A 15187-nucleotide genomic window follows, 5' to 3' on the forward strand; every position below is an offset into this window, starting at 1 on the left:
ACTTATCAAGCATCTGGATAATGGATCTCTCCTTCAAGTTGTACATCAAACCAAGATTTTATTTTACCACATCAAGAAAGGTTTACGTACTAAACATCTCTTAGGATACAAAAACAGGTATTGCTGGAAAAGCTCAGCCGATCTGGCAGTACCTGTGGAGAAAAATCAGAGTTAATGTTTCGGGTCTCCATCAGAAGTGTCTGTGTGGAGTTTGCAGATTCTCTCCGTGTTGTGTGAGTTTCCTCCGGATGCTCTGAATTCCTTCCATAGTCCAAAGTTGTACAGGTTAGGTAGATTGGCCACATTAAAATTGCCCATGGTGTCCAGGAATGTGCAGAACTGTTACTAATGCGGACCAGAAGTTGTTAACAATAGATTTGTTATGATGACAAAGGTTGGGGGAAGGACATGGAAGACGGTGCTCAGGACCTCGAATTATTGATTTGGATATTAAGTCCAGAAGGCCACAGCGTCGCTAAGTGAAAATGAGATGTTGTTCTTCCAGCTTGCGTTGAACTTTGCTGGAGCATTGCAACAAGCCTGAGGTAGAGATGTTGGCCACGGAACGCAGTGGTGTATTAAATTGTAGGCAACTGAAAGTTTAGGATCATTTTTCTGGTCAAAATTTAGGTGTTCTGCAAAATAGTCACCCAGTGGGTCACACACCGATGCTGTTCAAAAAGACATTCACTACCCTCTTGAAAGACTTAATTGAATCACCCTCCGCCACATAATGGATTCCACACCCTAAGTCCTTGTGATGTGAAAAAGGTTTTTCTTTCATCACTCTTGCTTTGCTTGTACATTAATTTGAATCTGTCCTCTCATTATTGTTTTTTTAACAAGTGGAATCTGCTTCTCCTTATCTACTATGTTCAACCTACGTATGATTTTGAAAACCTCAATCAGATCTCTTGCTGCTTCTCTCGAGAGAAAACAGTCCCAACGTCTTCAATCTGTCCTCTACAGCTGAAGTTTCACCTCGCTGGAACTATTCTTGAAATTGCTTTTGCACTCTCTTCATTGCATTATATGTTTTTCTTATAATTTGGTATGCACAACTGTAAACAATACTCTAGCTGAGGTTTAATGAATACCTTATATGAGTTCGACATCACTTCCTTGCTCTTGTATTCTCAGCTTTAATAATGACATAGAACACCGTCCTTTATTTATTGCTCCCTCCACCTCTCCTGCTACCTCCAATGATCTGCGCACAAATGCTCCGAGATCCTTCTGCTCCTGTACTCCCTGTTTTGTTTGTCTTTCAGTGTTCATCTGACCAAAGTGCATCATTTCACATTTCTCTGCATTGAAACTCATCTGCCACCTCTGTATCCCTGTACCAACTTATCAGTGTTCTTGTGCACCATCACATTTTACAATTCTTCCAAGTTCAGTGTCATCTGCAAACTTGGAATTTATCCCCTGCACACCAAGATCCAGATCATTGATATACATCAGGAAAAGTAAGGGTCCCAATACCAATTGCTGGGGAACTAAACTACAAGCCTTCCTCTAGTCAGAAAAAATATCACTTGATCATTACTCTTCATTGTCTACCACTGAGCTAATATTATATCCATGTTATCCCTGTCCCTTTTATATCATAATCTAAATCTTAACTTGCAAGTTTAATGTAAGAAACTGTATTGATGCTTTCTGGAAATCCATGTAAGCATTACTGTCATCAGCCCATTCTGTTGCTTCAAAATAACTCCAATAAGTTAGTTAAACATGAGTTCCCCTATAGAAAACCATGCTGACTCTTCCTTATCAACCCACCTTTTTCCCTGTGACCGCTAATAATTGTTTCCAAACATTTTCTCACTACTGAAGTTAAACTAACTGATTTTCAATTTCTGAATTAGGCTTACAACTTTTTTGAAGTTAAAAATCACGCAACGCCAGATTATAGTTCAGGTTTATTTAGAAGCACTAGCTTTCGGGGTGCTGCTCCTTCATCACGTGGTTGTGGAGTATAAAATCGCAAGACACAGAATTTATAGCAAATATTTACAGTATGATGTAACTGAAATTATATATTGAAAAAGACCTGGATTGTTTGTTAAGTCCGTCATCTTTTAGAATGATTGTGTTGGTTTCAGTTCAAACTGTTGGACTGTAACCTGGTGTTGTGTGATTTTTAACTTTGTACGCCCCAATCTAACACCGGCACTTCCAAATTACAACAACCTTTTTTGAACAAGGTTGTAATGTTAACAAATCTCCAGTCTGCGGTGGTACCCTGGAATCCAGTGAAGGCTGAAAATTTATAGCCTGTGAGCCTCTTCAATTTCTACCCTTCAACATCCTTGAGTGCATTTCATGAGGTGCCGGTACATTGTAAAGCTTATGCGCCAACAATCTATCCAAGACTAGGACTTATTAATTTCGATCCCTTTTAGAGACAGGTTGGGCAGCACCCACTTTTGTAATGACAGATGCAAGGTATTTATTTAACAGCCCAGCCCTCTGCCTCTGTTTGTAAATGATCTCCTTTCACCACCTGTAGACGATTTTCAGATTTCCCTTTGTTATCTGCTAGTGTTTTTTCATAGTTCTTCTACTTTTCCCGCTGTTCCCCCTTCCCCAAAACCTTTGATATTCCTGTTCATTGTCAATTTTATTTTCTGCCTAAACCTGTCATAACCATAGCTTTTCTTTCTAATATTAATTTCGACCTTCTTGATCATCCTCCAAGCCTGCGCCCCACATTTTGCCCTAACACACTAAAACTGTCTTCACTTCCATGATCCGTATCCCTCTATTCCCTTCTTATTCATGAATTTGTCCAGATGCTTCTTGAATGCTGCTGTTGTTTCTGCTCCCACTACCTCCTGGCAATGTTTTCCAGGCACTCATCACCTTTTGTGTGAAAAATGTGCTTCACACATTTCTTTTAAGCTTTCCCCTTTGCACCTTGAACCTGTGTCCCCTAATAATTGACCCCTCCACCCTGGGAAAAGGCCTCATACTTCCCAATGTATCCATGCCATTCAGAATCTTATAAACATCTATTAGGTTGCCCCCTGAACCTCCTGTGCTCCAATGAAAATAAACCTAGTCTGTTCAACTTGTCTTCATAGCTAAAATCCCGTATACCTTGCAACATCCTGCTAAACCTTTCCTGTACCCTCTCCTAAGCAACCGCACCCTTCTGGTAGTGTGGTGACCAGTACACAAAATTCCAAGTGTGGCCCAACTAACATTCTATAAAGCTGCAACATAACTTGTCTATCCTTATACTCAATGCCCCTTCCAATGAAGGCAAGCTGTTTTTCTACTACCTTATCTACCTGCACTGCTACCTTCAGCGATCTGTCGACCTGCACATCCAGATCCCTCTGCATATCAATGCTCCTAAGGGTTCTGCCATTCACTGTATAATTTCCACTTGTATTTGACCTTCAAAAATACTTCATCTCACATTTGTCCAGGTTACACTCGAACTGCCATTTTTCTGCCCATGCCTCCAACTGATCTATAACCTGCTGTATCCTCTGACAGTCCTCCTCACTATCCACAACTCCACCAATCTTTGTGTCATCCTCAAACTTACTAATTAGACTAGCTATGTTTTCTTTCAAATCATTTATGTCGATAATGAACAGCAGAGGTCCCAGCACTGCAGAATACCACTAGTCATAGCCCTCTATTCTGAAAAGCATCCTTCCACAACTGCCCTCTATCTCCTATGACTAAGCCAGTTCTGTATCCATGTTGCCAGCTCACCCTTGATACTATGTGACTTCACCTTTTGTACCAGTCTCCCATGACGGACCTTTCAGGACGGATTCTTGATACAATATGTATATAATCCAACCAGGGAAGAGGTTATACTGGATTTGAGCCCGGCCAGGTGAGTGAAGTTTCAGTGGGGGAGTAGTGACCACAATACCATGAGTTTTAAGATACTCATGGATAGGGAAAACAGCCGTCCTTGGGTGAAAATGTTAAATTAGGGGAAGGCGAACTACAACATATTAGGCAGGAACTGGAGAATTTTGATTAGAGGCAGCTGTTTAAGGGTAAATCTACATCAGATCTGTGGCAGTATTTCAAATGGCAGTTGTTAAGAGTTCAGGAATGGCACATTCCTGTGAGAGTGAATGACAGCTATAGCAAGTTACGTGAGCCTTGGATGACAGAGATGTTCTGACCTTGGTCAGAAAGAAAAAGGAAGCATATATAAGGTCTAGGAGGATGGGAACTGATGAAGCCCTAGAGGTACAGAAGAAAAGTAGAAAAGAACGTAAGGAAGGAGTTCAAAGAGCTAAAAGGAGTTATGAAAAGTTGTTAGTAAGCAGGATTAAGGAGATTCCCAAGTCTTTTATACACACATATATATATATATATATATACCTGGTCCGCTCATGGACAAAGGACGGCATCTGTGAGTGGAGCCAGAAGAAGTAGGTGAGGTCCAAGACAAATATTTTGTGTCAGTATTCACCAAAGAGAAGGAATTGATGGGGGATGATTTCAGAGAAGGGAATGTTGTCTTAGATTTGTGCTCACATGGTTAATGTTTAATTTTTGTATAAATAATTCTTTTTTTTAACCAGTCATATTTTTTTGAAGCAATCCAGAGCCCTTCATGTAGGGCTTCATAACAAAGTGCCACACAGGAGGCTACAGTGGAAAATAAGGGCCCGTGGTGATAGAGGCAAGTTGCTAGCATGGATAGAAGCTTGGCTGTCTGGCAGAAAGCTGGCAGTCGGTGACAAGTGGTGTTCCACAGGGCTCAGTGTTGGAACCACAACTTTTCACTTTATACATTAATTATCTAGTTAAAGGAACTGAGGGCATTCTGGCTAAGTTTGCAGACAATACAATGATAGGTAGAGGAGAAAGTGAGGTCTGCAGATGCTGGAGATCAGAGCTGAAAATGTGTTGCTGGAAAAGCGCAGCAGGTCAGGCAGCATCCAGGGAACAGGAGAATCGACGTTTCGGACTTATGCCCGAAACGTCGATTCTCCTGTTCCCTGGATGCTGCCTGACCTGCTGCGCTTTTCCAGCAACACATTTTCAGCAATGATAGGTAGAGGGACAGGTAGCATTGAGGAGGCAGAAAGGCTGTAGAAGGGATTGGACAATTTAGGAGAGTGTGCAAAGAAGTAGCAGATGGAGTACAGCATGGGTAAGTCTGAGGTCTTGCACTTTGGTAGAAAGATGGGAAAGCAAATCTTAGCAGGACTTATGCACTTAATGGTAAGGTCCTAGGGAGTGTTGCTGAACAAAGAGACCTTGGAGTGCAGGTTCATAGCTCCTTGAAAGTGGCGTCGCAGGGAGATAGGATAGTGAAGAAGGCATTTGGTATGCTTTCCTTTATTGGTCAGAGTATTGAATACAGGAGTTGAGAGGTCATGTTGTGGCTGTACAGGACATTGGTTAGGCCACTGTTGCAATTCTGGTCTCCTTCCTATCGGAAAGATGTTGTTAAACTTGAAAGGGTTCAGAAAAGATTTACAAGTATGTTGCCAGGGTTGGAGGATCTGAGCTACTGGGAGAGGCTGAACAGGCTGGGGCTGTTTTCCCTGGAGCATCGGAGGCTCAGGGGTGATCTTATAGAGGTTTATAAAATGATGAGAGGTATGGATAGGATAAATAGACAAAGTCTTTTCCCTGGGGTCGGGGAGTCCAGAACGAGAAGGCATAGGTTTAGAGTGAGAGGGGAAAGATATAAAAGAGACCTAAGGGACAACTTTTTCACGCAGAGGGTGGTACGTGTGTGGAATGAGCTGCCAGAGGATGTGTTGGAAGCTGGTACAATTGCAACATTTAAGAGGCATTTGGATGGGTATATGAATAGGAAGGGTTTGGAGGTATATGGTCCGGGTGCTGGCAGGTGGGACTAGATTGGGTTGGGATATCTGTTCGGCATGGACAGGTTGGACCGAAGAGTCTGTTTCCATGCTATACATCTCTATGACTGTATAATAGAGGCAATAGAAGAATAGAGACTATTGTGAACAAACCTAGATTGCTGTTACTTGCAATTTGATACAGACATCAAGTCTTTGCAGAAATGTAAGAAAGTAGGAACATCCCAAAAGGGGCTATGGATCACGAACCCACTCAAGTAATAGCAGTCTATGTTTGTTCAATACATGAGTTGTATGACAGTTTGATCTTTTACTATAAATTCTGTGTCTTATGATCCTGCCCCACTAGCTACCTAATGAAGGAGCAACATTCCAAAAGCTAGTGCTTCCAAATAAGCTTGTTGACTATAACCTGGTGTTGTGTGATTTTTAACTTTGTCCACCACAGTCCAACAGTGGCATCTCCATATCATACTGGAATTGAGGTGAATTTAAAAGCATGCTTAAAAATGTCATTGAAAATTGTTAGGGAAATGTAAATCTTGTGCCGAATCGTTTAAACAAAATAGTCAGGAGCAGAGACCTTGAGCAATTAACTAGCTTTTATTCATGTCCATGGAGAATACATCTTCGTTCGAAGAAATCCGATATATTCCAATGAAGTTCACGTTACAAGTTATATAGTATATCGCTAGCCCACTGCCCATGAATTATGCAACCTAGGGGTAGTCACAAGGTCCACTTACATTACATTTCTTAATGTCTACAAAACTGAATGTTATCTTATATTGCAGGTTCAGCTAGGCAAAAACAATCGATAAGGGACATAGTGAAACTATACATCATTCTATGAAGCAGAACTGTCTCGGGGGCCAGAGGAGCAGAGCTAGCCTGCAGCTGCCAGGTCAGGCTATCAAAACAGATTTCCTCAGCCAGGGCTCAAACAGCACTATGCTAACAGGCTACATTTTACTCCAAAAATTGCTTTATGACAAAAATGCCTTCCACACAATTTTGTGCCAATTTTGGTCAAATTCTCCCACAATCCCTCCTTTTTTTTTAAAAAGAACAAATTGGGAATGTCAGCAAAAGGGGACATTTACCCAGAGCCAGGGGATTGTCAGGGGGTAGTGGTTGGAGATTGGACAGATCGTCCTCAGGTTCAGTAAGGACAGGGGAAACCTAAGCATCAGTGAGATCGCTGGAGTGCAGGGCCACAACAGGGAACTGAACCAAGCACAGGATTGTCTACTTGGTTGCTTCGATTTCTGGTCGAGTAGTTCCAAAGGCAGGCAAAAAGAAAGCTGCACGTCACTCAAATTCTATAAGGGCTCGCTTGGTGCGAGTTTGGGATGGATGGGGATATAGGTACATAGTTGGAGTTCAGCAGTTGGAGTTCTTCTGTGCGTAAAGAAACTTTTTAAACTGTAATTCCCATTTACTAGAGGTTATCAGGCTATTCACTGTTCCCCAATCAAACATAGTTAGTGAAAGAAAGATAAGAAAGTGTAGTAAAAGGCAGTGTGATCAGGCTGAGCCATTTCCGGACGTAGGCGGAAAGGTGTCTCTGACAGGGATGGTGCTCTTTTGCATTGCGTCCCATGCGTCCATTCGGGTCCCCCCTTGACTTTGACTGCTGTGCGGGTGACCAGTAGGACTAGGAACAGGCCTTTCTACCTAGACTCTAATTTGCCTCATTCCTAGTTCTTAGGCTTGGCGTACATGTGAATGTAAACTTTAAAGAGTTTTGATTAGCTGATGCAGATATTTCCCACTTGTCCACCGCTATTGTCGCAGCATTTTCAGTCATTGGAATGGTTTTGATTCATCTACTAAATACACCTACTATTGTTAGAAGTTATTCATAACAATGTACTCAAAGTAATTCTTTATAAGCAAGTTGTCGACAAGTAAAAGGTCCATCAGTAAACTTTGTATCCAACTCACAACCTGCCTTTCTCCCTGTTTTTGTGTTGCCTGTAAATTTGAATGTAGTACCTTCGCTTCCTTCCTTCAAAGTTATATGTTTTTTAAACAGTTGCGATCCTAGCACTGATCCCTGTGAAATCTCACTGATCATAGGTCACCAACCTAAAAAAAAAACCCACTCGCTTTATACCTGTTTGCTGTTTCCTGCCTATTACCCAATTCTTGATGGTACTTAATTCCTCCCCAGTATTCTCTAGTATTCATGGAATGTTTGAAATATCTTCTATTATAAAGACTGTTGCAAGAATATCTGCTCAATTCTTCTGCCATTTCCTTGTCCATAAGCATCCTCCCAGAGTAATTTTCTAAGGGGCCTATGTTCATTTTAACCTCTGTTTTCCTTTTGATATTTAAAGAGCTTCTGTTATTTAAACACTTTAAATCAGTTTTAATATTCCTCCCAAGTTGTTCCTCTTATTTTCTCTCTTTCTTACCTTTTTAGTCCTTTACCGCTGGATTCTGACTCTATTCCAGTCTTTAGGGCTACCACTGACTTTTGCCCACTTGTAAGCTTTATAGATTCATAGAGTCACAGATTCATACAGTACAGAAACCGATCCATCTGTCCCCTGTGCTGACCAGACATCCCATTCTGACCTAGTCCCATTTGGCAGCTTTTGGCTCATTTCCCTCTTAACTCTTCATATTTATTTATCCATCAAGATGCCTTTAAATGTTGTAATTGTACCAGCTTCCACCATTTCCTCTGGCAGATCTTTCCATACACGCACCACCCTCTGTGTGAAAAAAGTTATCCCTCAGGTCCTTTTTAAATCTTTTCTGTCTCAGCTTAAACCTGTGCCGTCTGATTTTTGACTCTCCTACCCTTTGAAAAAGAGCTTGGCGATGCACCTATCCTTATCCCTCGATTTCATGAACTTCTATAAGATCACCCCTCAGCCTCCGACACTCCAGGTAAAAAAGCCCCAGCCTATTCAGCTTCTCCCTATGACTCAAACCCTTCAGTCCTGGTAAGAGCTTTGTAAATCTTTTCTGCATATCCTCTCAGGTTTAACAACATCCTTCCTGTAAAAGAGCGACAAGAATTGTACGCAATATTCTAAAAGTGGCTTGATTTGATTTGATTTGATTTATTGTAGTCACGTGTACCTAAATACAGTGAAAAGCTTTGTTTTGCGAGCAGTACAGGCAGATACAGGCAAACAAGGACATACAGACCATAGGATGCTTAGACAGAGCAAGGCATACAGGTTACAACTACACAGGAAATGTGCAAAGCAAGATCACATTAGCAAAATCAACATTATTGGAAGTTAGAGAGTCTATTCAGTAACCTAATAACTGCATTGAAGAAACTGTTCTTGAACCTCTTGGTGCATGTTCAAGCTTCTGTATCTTCTGCCTAACTAAAGAGATTGTAGGAGAGTATTACTGGGATGGGAGAGGTTTCTGATGACGTCACAGCAACAAGAAGTGTAAATGGCGTCCATAAATGGGACTTTGACTTCCATAATAATCTGGGCTGTGCACACAACCTTCTGTAGTTTCTTCCAGTCCTGGGCAGAGCAGTTACCGTACTAGGCTGTTTTGTACCCAGATAGTAAACTTTCTCTGGTGCGCCTGTGAAAGTTGATGAGTGACCTTATGGACATGCTGAATTTCCAAAGCCACTTGAGGAAGAAGAGGTGGTGTTGTGCCGCCTTGACTATCGCATCTGTGTGGGAAGTCCAAGACAGAATATCGGTTTTCGCCACTCCAAGGAACTCTATACCTCTCCACCTCAGTTCCATTGATGTAGGTGGGGGTGTGTCCTCCTCCAATGTCCTATTGCAATATGACATCCAACTCCATGTTCTGACCAATGAAAGCAAGTGTGCCAAATGTCATCTTCACCACCCTTTCCTTAATGTCCTTGGTTAGCCTCTACATGGTTTGTTGGTTTTTTGCCTCTCTTGGAATCTTTCCTCCTTCTGGGATATATTTTTGCTGAGAGTCATGAATTTCCTCCTTAAATGTCTGCACCTGCTTGCTAACTGTCATTCCTGCTAATCTATCTGCCCAGTTCACTTTCGCTAACTCTATCCAAAATCCGTCCACTATGGCGGCGGAGTAAGATGCTTCAGTTGGAGCTTGTCTGCTCCTTCTGTTTCCTTTTTGCTTCTCTCTTTTCTTCATCACTTTTTTTTATTCCCCCCATCTTTCTTCTTTCTTCTCCCATCTTAGACTCCTGGCCATGGACCCAGCGCCAACCTGGCATGACGGACCTTTGACCCAAGGTGGCAGAGGCTCAGGCTAGCCTGGCGTTCTTTCGTCCTGGCCTGGCAGACCCTCGCCCCAGCCTAGCAGTCTCTTGGTGGCCCAAGTGGCAGTCTTCGGCCCGGCATTGCCTCCACGGGGACTTCCGGTATTGAGATGATTCTTTGAAGTGTGGTCCCACAATGTCAAAGCACTTAAAGACTGTAATATTTGAAATTCTGACTTTATGTCTTAATTTCTACTTAAAATTAAGGTCTGCAATATGTAACTTTTAACCTTGCTCTGTATGTTTATGCTACACTATAATTACTTCAGTGTTTAAGTTTAAGAGGGAGTAGAAGGTGGGCAACCAGCAAGATTTTTTGAAGACTCCATGCCACAATTTCTTGGCTGGGATTCCGAGGCAGACTGTGTGAAGGTTGACAGATTTCACTGGGTTGTGGTGCACAGATCCAGTCAGAATCAGTGTCCCTGCCCGATTCTGATATGATTTCAATGCGACAGGGACAAACAGAGTGCCATGGAAACTTCTAGAAGGTTGGGGAGAGATCCACAGGCCCTGACCTATCAGGGAACTAAGATAATGTTTTTTCAGGACTTTTCTGCGGTAGTGATCCATAAGAGGAAATCATTTGATGAGGTTAATTAAGTGAAGGTTAAAGGACCTCTGTATTCAATATTCGATGAAATACCCAGCGGTGCTTCGTATTACTTACGACGAGACTGTGCAGTCGTTTTATTCCTTGGAGCAAGCCAAAGACTTCTTGGACACTTTAGAATAACGTAAATCTATTCATGGACATGGACAATAGTGTCTGGGTTATTTTTTGTCTTGCTTTTATTTCTTGTACTTTCACGCTTTTCCCAGAGAAGTTGTTGTTGGTGGGTTTTTTTTCTCTGAGCTGGAGTGGTATTGATATATTGTGGGGGGGAAGGTAGAGTGCTTCTTGTTTTTGTTATATCTTTGTGTGTACAGTGCTTGGGTTTGGGGTGCGGCTTGAGCTGGAAGGGTGGGATGGAGGTGTGTGTGGGAAATGTAAGCGCCCTCTGTGGGCAGGGGGCAGAGTCCCTCATGAAGTGCCTTTTGTGTTTTATAGTTAGTTTTTTTTTGTTTTTTTGTAAGTAGACTCTATGAGTCTCCTTTTGAGTATGCTCAGCGTGTTGTAAGACAAATTCTTCCTCTCTGATGGTCAAAGGTGATTGTAAAGGATCATGGTTAGCAGCATTCTTAAATGGTGTACCTGGAATATCAGAGGGATTCACTCGCCAGTTGAAAGAAAAAGGTGTCGTTGAGCCTTAGGAAGGAGAGGGTGGATGTTGTCCTGTTACAGGAGACTCATCTTAATGACAAGGAACACTTGAAGTTACAGTAGGGTGGGTTTGTTTGGGTGTTTTTCTTGTCTTTTAATACTAGGAGCAAAGGTGTGGCAATACTCGTCTGGAAGGGCATCCCATTTAATTTAATAGATTATGTTAAAGATGGGTATGCTCGGTTTGTTATTCGTAAGGGCCTTATATGTGGCAAGGAGTATGGTATTGAAGTGGGAGATGGCACGGGTCAGGGTGACAGTAGGCACACGGGCATACAAGATGACCGCTAAGCCATAAGTTTGCCACTTGACACACAAGATGGCCACCGGAGAGAGCCATTAGAGCAAACACAGCAAACACATTCTGGGGCCACCAGAATGCCAGCACAATACACTCATAACCCTTAGTTGATTAATTTAAGGTGGGTGGGGGAGACAATACACATGAGTAGCGTATACTGCCCGCAGAAGTGTCTGGGTCCAGCTAACACCTTTGATAGAAATGCTAGCTGTTTGTTACAGACTCAATACAGAGTGATAACAGCCAGAGTTGCAATAATCGTCCTTCTCAGGAAGAGCGATTAGTGCCCATTACTACAGCAATGGACTTCCGCGCAGACATTGAAACTGACAATGATCATGTGGAAGTTAACAAAGGCTGCACTGGAAGTGACGATGATACACCCAAACTGTTAACAATTTTGCAATGTTTACCATAAACAAGCCATGTTACAAAGACAACAACCTCATCACTGACCTATTGTATTGCAAAATGTATAAAAGTATCTTGACATGAGCTCCGGATTGAGAGAAGAATCACAGCTGACAACTGTGCTGTTGGTGTCTTTCTCTTCCTGGAGCTCCGGTATTTCCTTGTACAATAAACTCTGTCGTTGAACCCTGACTCTGAGGCTGGTGATTTTCCCCACAACAGTATTTTGAATGTCTACTGTCCTCCGGCCTACCCTTTTAAATTTCTGACTGATGCATTATCTAAGGTGAAGGCCTTGGCGTCACGGCATATTATTATCGGGGAGGACTTTAATTGCCTTATGGATCCTGTGCGAGATCGACTGCCCAAGGGCCTCCCAAAACTTTCTTCACAGTCTAAGCAGTTGGGTGATCTGTGTGTGGAACTGGGGTTGGTAGACATTTGGAAACATTTACACCCTACGGGCAGAGATTTTACATTCTTTTCCAATCCTCATAAATGCACACACGGATTGATTATTTCCTAACTCCCGCGTTTTTTTTAGATTTGGTGGTATCCTGTTTGATTGGGAATATTGCCATCTATGATCATGCAGTGGTGTATTTAATGGTTAAGATTAAGGGTGATGTAATAGGCTCTCGGTACTGGCGAATGGATCTCTTCATCCTCAAGGACAGCAAGTTTGTAGGATACTTCTCTAGGGAATTTGAAGCATTTTTGGCCACCAACTCAGGTACAGCTACTTATCCATCCATTCTTGGGAGACTGCTAAGGCCTATGGTGGAGGAATAATTATCTCATACTCTGCCAGACAGAAGCGACAGAAAGGAGAGCAGCAACATCTGCTTGAGGCACGACTGAAGGCAGCTGAGACGGCATATTACAGTAGACCCTTCCTGATGAAGGGCTTTTGCCTGAAACATCGATTTTCCTGCTTCTTCAATGCTGCCTGACCTGCTGTGCTCTTCCAGCACCACTCTAATCTTGACTCTAATCTCCAGTATCTGCAGTACCCACTTTAGCCTATTACAGTAGACTGTCAGTGACTAAGCTGCAGCGGATCACAGCTCTCCGATCCATCTTAAACTCCATGCTAACGCATGCAGCAAGGAAGGAACTTTCCTTTGCGAAGCAGAGGCTGTTTGAGCATGGCGATAGGCTGGGTAAATACTTGGCATATTTGGTCAGGAAGAACAATGCCTCCCCGTCTATTGCTTCTATTAGCGAAGGAATTGGGACTCTTACTTACAGCGTTAAAAAGATCAATAAGGCGTTTTGGAGGTTTTACTCTGAACTTTACCAGTCTGATTGCTGTGAGGACAGATGGGATAAGATGGAGTCTTTTTTTAGGAATTTGGATCTTCCTGGTATGTCTACTGAACAGGCGCTTCTCCTTAGTGCTCTGTTAATAGCCCAAAAGATACAGGTGATGGTGAGGCAACTTCAAAGTGGAAAGGCGCCTGACTCTGATGGCTTGCCTAGTAAGTTTTATAAGGAATTTGTAAACATACAGTCAGGACCAATGCTAGACATGTATAACTATTCATATAGTCAAGATTGTTTCCTGCTATCCTTGAGAGAGCCTGATAGCTCTCTTATCCTCAAGAAAGGGAATACCTTGGAAGACTATGCTTCTTACAGACCCATCTCGCTTTTAATCTCTGATTTTAAAATTTTATTGAAGACTCTGGCATTGAGGTTGAAAGGGTGTTGCCCTGTATTGTTAAGGAGGATCAGATGGGCTTTATAAATGGTCGCAGATCTAATAATGTTAGGAGACTGCTTAACATGATTGAAGTGTGCCAGCAGCGGTCAGTTCAAGGGTTGGTGGTTTCCTTAGACAGGGAGAATGCATTTGACTGAGTGTAATGGCCATATCTTTTTTATACCCTCGAGAGGTTTGGCCTGAGTGAAGTGTTTACGAGGTGGGTAAGGGTCCTTTACAGTGATCCTCTGATGGTGGTTCTCATTAATAGTGTAAGGTCTGATCATTTTAACATTGGTAGGGGCAGTTTCGGTGCCCCAGTTGATACAATTATAGAGTCATAGAGATGTACAGCATGGAAACAGACCCTTTGGTCCAACCCGTCCATGCCAACCAGATATCCCAACCCAATCTAGTCCCACCTGCCAGCACCCGGCCCATACCCCTCCAAACCCTTCCTATTCAAATACCCATCCAAATGCTTCTTAAATGTTGCAATTGTAACAGCCTCCACCACATTCTCTGGCAGCCATTCCATACACGTACCACCCTCTGCGTGAAAAAGTTGTCCCTTAGGTCTCTTTTATATCTTTCCCCTCTCACCCTAAACCTATGCCCTCTAGTTCTGGACTCCTCCACCCCAGGGAAAAGACTTTGCCTATTTACCCTATCCATGCCCCTCATCATTTTGTAAACCTCTATAAGTCACCCCTCAGCCTCCGACACTCCAAGGAAAACAGCCCCAGCCTGTTCAGCCTCTCCCTGTAGATCAGATCCTCCAACCCTGGCAACATCCTTGTAAATCTTTTCTGAACCCTTTCGAGTTTCGCAACATCTTTCCGATAGGAAGGAGACCAGAATTGCACACAATATTCCAACAGTGGCCTAACCAATGTCCTGTACAGTCGAAATATGACCTCTCAACTCCTGTACTCAATACTCTGACCAATAAAGGAAAGCATACCAAATGCCTTCTTCACTATCCTATCTACCTGCGACTCCACTTTCAAGGAGCTATGAACCTGCACTCCAAGGTCTCTTTGTTGAGCAACACTCCCAAGGACCTTACCATTAAGTGTATAAGTCCTGCTAAGATTTGCTTTCACAAAATGCAGCACCTTGCATTTATCTGAATGAAACTCCATCTGCCACTTCTCGGCCCATTGGCCCATCTGGTCCAGATCCTATTGTAATCTGAGGTAACCCTCTTCGCTGTCCACTACACTTCCAATTTTGGTGTCATCTGCAAACTTATTAACTGTACCTCTTATGCTCACATCCAATTGTTCATTTAGCTTTTTCTCTGGTTGCAAGATCAATGTTTCAAAATTGGAGGCTTTGCCTATGGGGGGTCTTAGGGGAATACCGGATGTTGAAGGTGGGTTCTCCTTTAAGTGGGCACAGGGAGGCTTTCTTTATTTGGGCC

General features: G+C 42.6%; 1 protein-coding gene across 1 annotated transcript in view; it reads left to right on the plus strand.

Annotated features, from left to right (window-relative positions):
* The window catches only part of cep112 (centrosomal protein 112), a 557597-nt gene that overhangs the window by 65929 nt on the left and 476481 nt on the right, over positions 1-15187 (plus strand). The gene's annotated exons all lie outside the window — the stretch shown is intronic.

Source organism: Chiloscyllium plagiosum, unplaced genomic scaffold, assembly GCF_037043375.1.
Source record: "Chiloscyllium plagiosum isolate Xiang-an unplaced genomic scaffold, Cpla_swu_hap1 HiC_scaffold_25, whole genome shotgun sequence".
Classification (NCBI taxonomy): Eukaryota; Metazoa; Chordata; class Chondrichthyes; order Orectolobiformes; family Hemiscylliidae; genus Chiloscyllium; species Chiloscyllium plagiosum.